This window comes from Triticum aestivum, chromosome 5A (genome assembly GCF_018294505.1).
Source record: "Triticum aestivum cultivar Chinese Spring chromosome 5A, IWGSC CS RefSeq v2.1, whole genome shotgun sequence".
NCBI lineage: Eukaryota > Viridiplantae > Streptophyta > Magnoliopsida > Poales > Poaceae > Triticum > Triticum aestivum.
In genome coordinates, this window is record NC_057806.1 from 422809343 (window position 1) to 422818403 (window position 9061).

A 9061-nucleotide genomic window follows, 5' to 3' on the forward strand; every position below is an offset into this window, starting at 1 on the left:
GGAGTCCTGTTAGCCCAGTTGCTACTGCTCTGGAACACTTAGACTGGCCGGCATGTGTCCTTCTTTGATCCTGTGTCTGTCCCTTCTGGGAAATGTCACGCGGTGTCTTTCCGACTCCTATTAGCCTGCTACAGCCCGAATTCCCAGAGTCCTGCTAGACCAGTTGCTACAACCCGAATTCACTCGCTGAAAATTGACATGTTCGTTGATGGGTCATGTATGCCTGTCCATGTAAGTTAGTGCCACTTTGGGTTCATGACAAGTCATGTCAGCCCGGGTTCTCTGTCATATGGATGCTAGCGACACTATCATATACATGAGCCAAAAGGCGCAAACGGTCCCGGGCCAGGTAAGGTGGCACCCGTGGGAATACCGTGCGTGAGGCCGCAAAGTGATATGATGTGTTACATGATAGATCAATGTGACTTAGGATCGGGGTCATAACAGTGACGAGGAGTCTCGAAATGGTCGAGACGTAAAGATCGATATATTGGAAGGCTATATTCGGACATCGGAAAGGTTCTGAGTGGTTCGGATATTTTTCGGAGTACCGGAGGGTTACGGGAATTCGTCAGGGGAAGTATTGGGCCTTCATGGGCCTAGTAGTGGAAGAGAGGATGCAGGCCAAGGTGGGCCGTGCGCTGCCCCTAGCCCAAACCGAATTGGACTAGGGGGGGCGGCCCCCCTTTCCTTCTCTTCTTCCTCTCCTTCTTTTCTCTCCTACTTGGACTAGGAAAGGGGGAAACCTACTCCTACTAGGAGTAGGAATCCCCCCTTAGGGCACGCCCCTTGTGGCCGGCCCTCCTCCTCCTCCCCTCCTTTATATACGGGGGAGGGGGCACCCCATAGACACACAAGTTGATTCTTAGCCATGTCCGGTGCCCCCCTCCACATATTTCCACCTCGGTCATATTGTCGCAGTGCTTAGGCGAAGCCCTACGTCGGTAACTTCATCATCACCGTCAACATGTTGTCATGCTGACGAAACTCTCCCTCAACCTCAGCTGGATCTAGAAGTTCTAGGACGTCACCGATTTGAACGTTTGCAGATCACAGGGGTGCCATGCGTTCGGTACTTGATCGGTTGGATCGCGAAGATGGTCGACTACATCAACCATGTTACTTAACGCTTCCGCTTTTGGTCTACGAGGGTACGTAGACACACTCTCCCCTCTCATTGCTATGCATCTCCTAGATAGATCTTGCGTGATTGTAGGAATTTTTTTGAAATATTGCGTTCCCCAACAGTGGCATCCGAGCCTGGTCTATGCGTAGATGTTATATGCACTAGTAGAACACAAAGGAGTTGTGGGCGTGGGTATATACATATTGCTTGTCATCCCTAGTTGTTTCTTGATTCGGCAGTATTGTTGGATGAAGCGGCCCGGACCGACATTACATGACCGTGTTCATGAGACTGGTTTGACCGACGTGCTTCGCACACAGGTGGCCGGCGGGTGTCAGTTTGTCCACAATCGGATTCAATGAACATGGTTATTTTTGAAGATCAAAAATCAATCACTATACCACGTCGTGGTTTTTATGTCGTAGGTAAGAACGGTTCTTGCTAACCCATAGCAGCCACGTAAAACTTGCAACAACAAAGTAGAGGACGTCTAACTTGTTTTTGCGGGGCATGTTGTGATCTGATATGGTCAAGACGTGATTATATAAATTGTTGTATGAGATGATCGTGTTTTGTAACACAGTTATCGGCAACTGGCAGGAGCCATATGGTTGTCACTTTATTGTATGATGTGCAATCACCATGTAATTGCTTTAGTTTATCACTAAGCGGTAGCGATAGTCGTAGAAGCAATAGTTGGCGTGACGACAACGATACTTCGATGGAGATCAAGATGTCAAGCCGGTGACGATGGTGATCATGATGTTGCTTTGGAGATGGAGATCAAAAGGCACAAGATGATGATGGCCATATCATCTCACTTATTTGATTGCATGTGATGTTTATCCTTTATGCATCTTATTTTTCTTAGTACGGCTGTAGCATTATAAGATGATCTCTCACTAAATTTCAAGGTATAAGTGTTCTCCCTAAGTATGCACCATTGCTACAGTTCTTCGTGCCGAGACACCACATGATGATCAGGTGTGATAATCTCTACGTTCACACACAACGGGTGCAAGCCAGTTTTGCACAAGCAGAATACTCGGGTTAAACTTGACGAGCCTAGCATCTGCAGATATGGCCTCGGAACACTGAGACCGAAAGGTTGAGCATGAATCATATAGTAGATATGATCAACATAGTGATGTTCACCATTGAAAACTACTCCATCTCACGTGATGATCGGACATGGTTTAGTTGATATGGATCACGTGATCACTTAGATGATTAGAGCGATGTATATCTAAGTGAGAGTTCTTAAGTAATATGATTAATTGAACTTAAATTTATCATGAACTTAGTACCAGATAGTATTTGCATAACTATGTTGTAGATCAATAGCTCACAATGTAGCTCCCCATTTATTTTTGATATGTTCGTTAAGAAAAAATATGTTCAAAGATGATAGTAGTAATGATGCAGACTAGGTCCGTGATCTGAGGATTATCCTCATTGCTGCATAGAAGAATTATGTCCTTGATGCATGATAACCCACAAGTATATGGGATCGCAACAGTTTTCGATAAGTAAGAGTGTCGAACCCAACGAGGAGCGAAAGGAAGAACAAATATTCCCTCAAGTTCTATCAACCACTGATACAACTCTATGCGCGCTTGACGTTCGCTTTACCTAGAACAAGTATGAAACTAGAAGTACTTTGTAGGTGTTGTTGGATAGCTTTGCAAGAATATAAAAGAGCACATAAATAAAAGGTAGGGTCTGTTTAGATAAAGAAACAATAAAGTAAATATAGCGAGTGTGGAAAAGTGGTGGTAGGAGTTGTGAAATTGCCCCTAAGCAATTGACTACTTTACTAGACCGATAGCAAGTATTATGTGGGAGAGGCCACTGCTAGCATGTCATCCTTGACTTGGAATTCTATGCACTTATGATTGGAATTATTAGCAAGCATCTGCAACTACTAATGTTCATTAAGGTAAAACCCAACCATAGCATTAAGATATATTGGTCCCCCTTCAATCCCGTATGCATCAATTTCTATGCTATGTTGAAGCTTCTGTCACTCTTTCCCTCCAATACATAGTCCTATCAACATACAACTAACCCTAGGGTGTGATCCACACGCGCAATCATATGATGGGCACCAAAGGACAGCAACATAACCACAAGCAAATTAAATCAATCATAGCAATTCATCAACCACCAATAGGACAACGAAAATCTACTCAGACATCATAGGATGGAAACACATCATTGGATAATAATACGAAGCATAAAGCACCATGTTCAAGTAGAGGGTACAGCGGGTTGCGGGAGAGTGGACTGCTGTAGATAGAGGGGGGAAGGTGATGGAGATGTTGGTGAAGATGGCGGAGGTGTTGGTGTAGATCGCGGTGATGATGATGATGGCCACGGCAGCGTTCCGGCGCCACCCGAAGAGAAGGGGAGATGGGGCCCCTTCGTCTTCTTCTTCCTTGACCTCCTCCCTAGATGGGAGAAGGGTTTCCCCTTTGGTCCTTGGCCTCCATGTCATGGGAGGGGCGAGAGCCCCTCCGAGATTGGATCTGTCTCTCTGTGTCTCTCTGATTCTGCGTTCTGTTCTGCTACCCTTTCACCGTTTCGGGTATATATGAAGATCCGTAACTCCGATTGGATCGAAACCTTCGCCGTAATTTTTTTTCCGAAAATTAGCTTTCTTGTGGCTGAAGAAGGGCATCAACCGCCTTATGGGTGGCCCATGAGGGTCAGGGGCACGCCCAGGGGGGCAGGCATGCCCCCCGACCTCATGGCCACTTCGGGCACCGTCTCGCGTGGATTTTTCTTCCGGAATTTTCCAAATATTCCAAAAATAAGCTCTATCTATTTTTATCCCGTTTGGATTCCGTTTGATATGGATATTCTGCGGAACATAAAACATGCAACAAACAGGAACTGGCACTGGGCACTGGATCAATATGTTAGTCCCAAAATAGTATAAAAAGTTGCCAAAAGTATATGAAAGTTGTAGAATATTGGCATGGAACAATAAAAAATTATAGATACGACGGAGACGTATCAGCATCCCCAAGCTTAATTCCTGCTCGTGCTCGAGTAGGTAAATGATAAAAAAGATAATTTTTGATGTGGAATGCTACCTAGCATAATCTTGATCACATATCTAATCATGGCATGAATATTAAGATACGAGTGATTCAAAGCAATAGTCTATCATTTGACATAAACACAATAATACTTCAAGACCACTAATAAAACAAGCATGTCTTTTCAAAATAACAAGGCCAAAGAAAGTTATCCCTCCAAAATCATATCGTCTGGCTATGCTCCACCTTCACCACACAAAATATTCACATCATGCACAACCCCGATGACAAGCCAAGCAATTGTTTCATACTTTTGACGTTCTCAAACCTTTTCAACTTTCACGCAATACATGAGCGTGAGCCATGGACATAGCACTATAGGTGGAATAGAATGGTGGTTGTGGAGAAGACAAAAAGGAGAAGATAGTCTGACATCAACTAGGTGTATCAACGGGCTATGGAGATGCCCATCAATAGATATCAATGTGAGTGAGTAGGGATTGCCATGCAACGGATGCATTAGAGCTATAAGTATATGAAAGCTCAAACTGAAACTAAGTGGGTGTGCATCCAACTTGCTTGCTCATGAAGACCTAGGGCATTTGGGGAAGCCCATCGTTGGAATATACAAACCAAGTTCTATAATGAAAATTCCCACTAGTATATGAAAGTGATAACTCAAGAGACTCTATATATGAAGAACATGGTGCTACTTTGAAGCACAAGTGTGGAAAAAGGATAGTAACATTGCCCCTTCTCTCTTTTTCTCTCATTTGTTTATTATTATTTTTTTGGTGGGCTTCTTTGGCCTCCTTTTTTTGGGCTTCTTTGGCCTCTTTTATTTATTTTTAAAGTCCAGAGTCTCATCCCGACTTGTGGGGGAATCATAGTCTCCATCATCCTTTCCTCACTGGGGCAATGCTCTCATAATGATGATCATCACACTTTTATTTACATACAACTCAATATTACAACTCGATACTAGAACAAATATATGACTCTATATGAATGCCTCCGGCGGTGTACCGGGATGTGCAATGATCTAGCGTAGCAATGACATGAAAAAATGGACAAGCCATGAAAACATCATGCTAGCTATCTAACGATCATGCAAAGCAATATGAAAATGAATGCCCAAGTCATGTATATGATGATGATGGAAGTTGCATGGCAATATATCTTGGAATGGTATGGAAATGCCATAATAGGTAGGTATGGTGGCTGTTTTGAGGAAGGTATATGGTGGGTTTAAGGTACCGGCGAAAGTTGCGCGATACTAGAGAGGCTAGCAATGGTGGAAGGGTGAGAGTGCGTATAATCCATGGACTCAACATTAGTCATAAAGAACTCACACATTTATTGCAAAAGTCTATTAGCTATCGAAACAAAGTACTACACGCATGCTCCTAGGGGGATAGATTGGTAGGAAAAGACCATCGCTCGTCCCCGACCGCCACTCATAAGGAAGACAATCAATAAATAAATCATGCTCCGACTTCATCACATAATGGTTCACCATACGTGCATGCTACGGGAATCACAAACTTCAACACAAGTACTTCTACAATCCACAACTACCTACTAGCATGACTCTAATATCACCATCTTTATATCACAAAACTATTGCAAGGAATCAAACATATCATATTCAGTGATCTACAAGTTTTATGTAGGATTTTATGACTAACCATGTGAATGACCAATTCCGGCCATCTCTCTAAATAGATATAAGTGAAGCAAGAGAGTTTAATTCTTTCTACAAAAGGTATGCCCATGCTCTAACAAATATAAGTGAAGCAAAAGAGCATTCTACAAATGGCGGTTGTCTAAGTGAAGAGAAATAGGCAATCCAAACTTCAAATGATATAAGTGAAGCACATGAAGCATTCTATAAAGCCATACTCAAAAGATATAAGTGAAGTGCATAGAGAATTCTATAAATCAACCAAGGACTATATCATACCAGCATGGTGCATAAAAGAAAAATGAAAACTAAATGCAAAAGACGCTCCAAGATTGCACATATCACATGAACGAAACGAATCCGAAAACATACCGATATTGGTTGAAGAAAGAGTGGATGCCTTCCAGGGCATCCCCAAGCTTAGACGCTTGAGTCTCCTTGAATATTTACTTAAGGTGCCTCAGGCATCCCCAAGCTTTAGCTCTTGCCTCTCTTCCTTTCTCTCACATCGAGACCTTGTCGATCATCGAACACTTCATCCACACAAAACTTCAACAGAAAACTCGGTAAGATCCGTTAGTATAATAAAGCAAATCACTACTCTAAGTACTGTTGCAAACCAATTCATATTTTGTTTTTGCATTGTGTATACTATAATATAACTTTTTAATGGCTTAATCCACAGATATAAATTGATAGTTTCATCAAAACAAGCAAACTATGCATCAAAAACAGAATCTGTCTAAAACAGAACAGTCTCTAATAATCTGATCATTCACCATACTTCTGATACTTGAAAAATTCTACCAAAATTAGGAAAAATAAAAAATTTGTACAGTAAGACAGTGAAAAAATAATTAAAACCATTTGACGTTCCAGCAAAAAATGTAAAATCGCTCACTACAGCCAAAGTTTCTGTCCTGCACCGTACAAACCATCAAGCAAATGTAAACATCATAAAGGCAAACCTTGGCACATTATTTTTATAATACAATGGAATTGTACAAGGGTATAATTGTTTTTATTGAAAAGTTCCTGTAATCAAGATTCACAAAGTTTCCGTGAGCATGAACAAAGTTCAAGGCTAGCTCCCACTTCAACAATGCTTGTCTTTCTCACTTTCGCTTTCCTTTTTGAAAAAGTTTTGGGTTCCCCTCTTTATCTTTGTTGTTTTTAAACTATATAAAAGCACTCAACAGAAATAAATGACTCCCTAAAACTTCCGGGTTGTCTCCCTGGCAGCGCTTTCTTTAAAGCCATTAAGCTAGGCATATAGTGCTCAAGTAGTGAATCCACACGGATCCCAAGGTATATCAAAGCCAATTTTAATTAACAACGATTTGTAATTTAGTAGTGAGCACAAGGTAACATATATCATGCAATGACGAAGTCTAACTCTCTTCCTATGCATAGGCATGTCATAAAGGAACAATTCATGCACACAAAGTAAAGGCCAATGCATAGTATAAACAATTTCTTGCAATTTTATCATATTGGAAACATAGAGAGGTGGAGATATAGTTCCTCTCTCATAATAATTGCAAGTAGGAGCAGCAAGCACATGCATATTATATTCATCAAAATCATCATGTGCAACGGTAAAAGGCAACCCATCAATATATTCCTTAATAAGAGCAAACTCCTCCGATATAGTGTAGTTTGGAGAATTCAAAAAGACAATGGGACAATCATGTGTGGGTGCAATAGCAACAATTTCATGTTTAACATAAGGAACTATAGCAAGTTCATCTCCATAAGCATAATTCATATTGGCATATTGGCCACAAGCATAGCAAGCATCATCAAAAAGGGATATTTCAAAAGAATCAACGGGATCATAACAATCATCATAGCAATCATCCTCCGGTAAGCACGAAGGGAAATTAAACAATGTATGAGTTGAAGAGTTACTCTCATTAGAAGGTGGGCATGGGTAGCTAATCCGCTCTTCCTCCTTTTGTTCTTCGCTCTCCTCCTCATCTTTTTCATCCAATGAGCTCACAGTTTCATCAATTTCTTCTTCCATAGACTCCTGCAAAATATTAGTCTCTTCTTGGATAGCGGAGACTTTCTCAAGAAGCGCATTAATATAGGAATTATATTCATAATTATCATAGAAATATTTTAAGATAGCTAAATTTTTAGGCCTATAAACATCATCATCATAGGCTTCATGCTTTTCAAACAAATATTCAATTTCATAAGCACCCTTAAAAGCAACAAATTCTTCTATTTGTTCCACATCATAGTAATCATATATACCATTAGCATAAGAAGCTAAGGTTGCATTATCATTAAATTCACATGAAAAGGGAAGGTGTGGAGCCTTCACCTTAGAGCAACAAGTATAATCATATCTCAAGGAAAATTGCCTAGCATACCAATTCAATATATGAATTTGATCCCATAATAGTTTCCCTTTTTGTGTCAAGCGGTAATCCCTAAAGTATTCACGTTGATCCAACGTTACTCCCATTACATGATTGAATGGGGTTTTCTCAGGATTATTAAAGTAGTACAGAATATTTTTCACATAACCAGCATTGAGGGTTTTAGGAGGTTCCCCATCTCCATGAGTAGCAAGTACACCTATTTTTTTGGTATTTCGTGTTCCGTATCCATAACTAAAGATAGAGAACAACTAAGAACAACAAATAAAAATTACTTAGGGATAAAGCAAACAAGCACACACAAGAATATTCACCCCACGCTATTGCTCCCCAGCAACGGCACCAGAAAAAGGTCTTGATAACCCACAAGTATAGGGGATCCCAACAGTTTTTGATAAGTAAGAGTGTCGAACCCAACAAGGAGCGAAAGGCAGAACAAATATTCCCTCAAGTTCTATCGACCACCGATACAACTCTATGCGCGCTTGACGTTCGCTTTACCTAGAACAAGTATGAAACTAGAAGTACTTTGTAGGTGTTGTTGGATAGGTTTGCAATAATATAAAGAGCACGTAAATAAAAGTTAGGTGTTGTTTAGATAAAGAAACAATAAAGTAAATATAGCGAGTGTGGAAAAGTGGTGGTAGGAGTTGCGAAATTGCCCCTAAGCAATTGACTACTTTACTAGACCGATAGCAAGTATTATGTGGGAGAGGCCACTGCTAGCATGTCAACCCTGACTTGGAATTATATGCACTTATGATTGGAACTATTAGCAAGCATCCGCAACTACTAATGTTCATTAAGGTAAAACCCA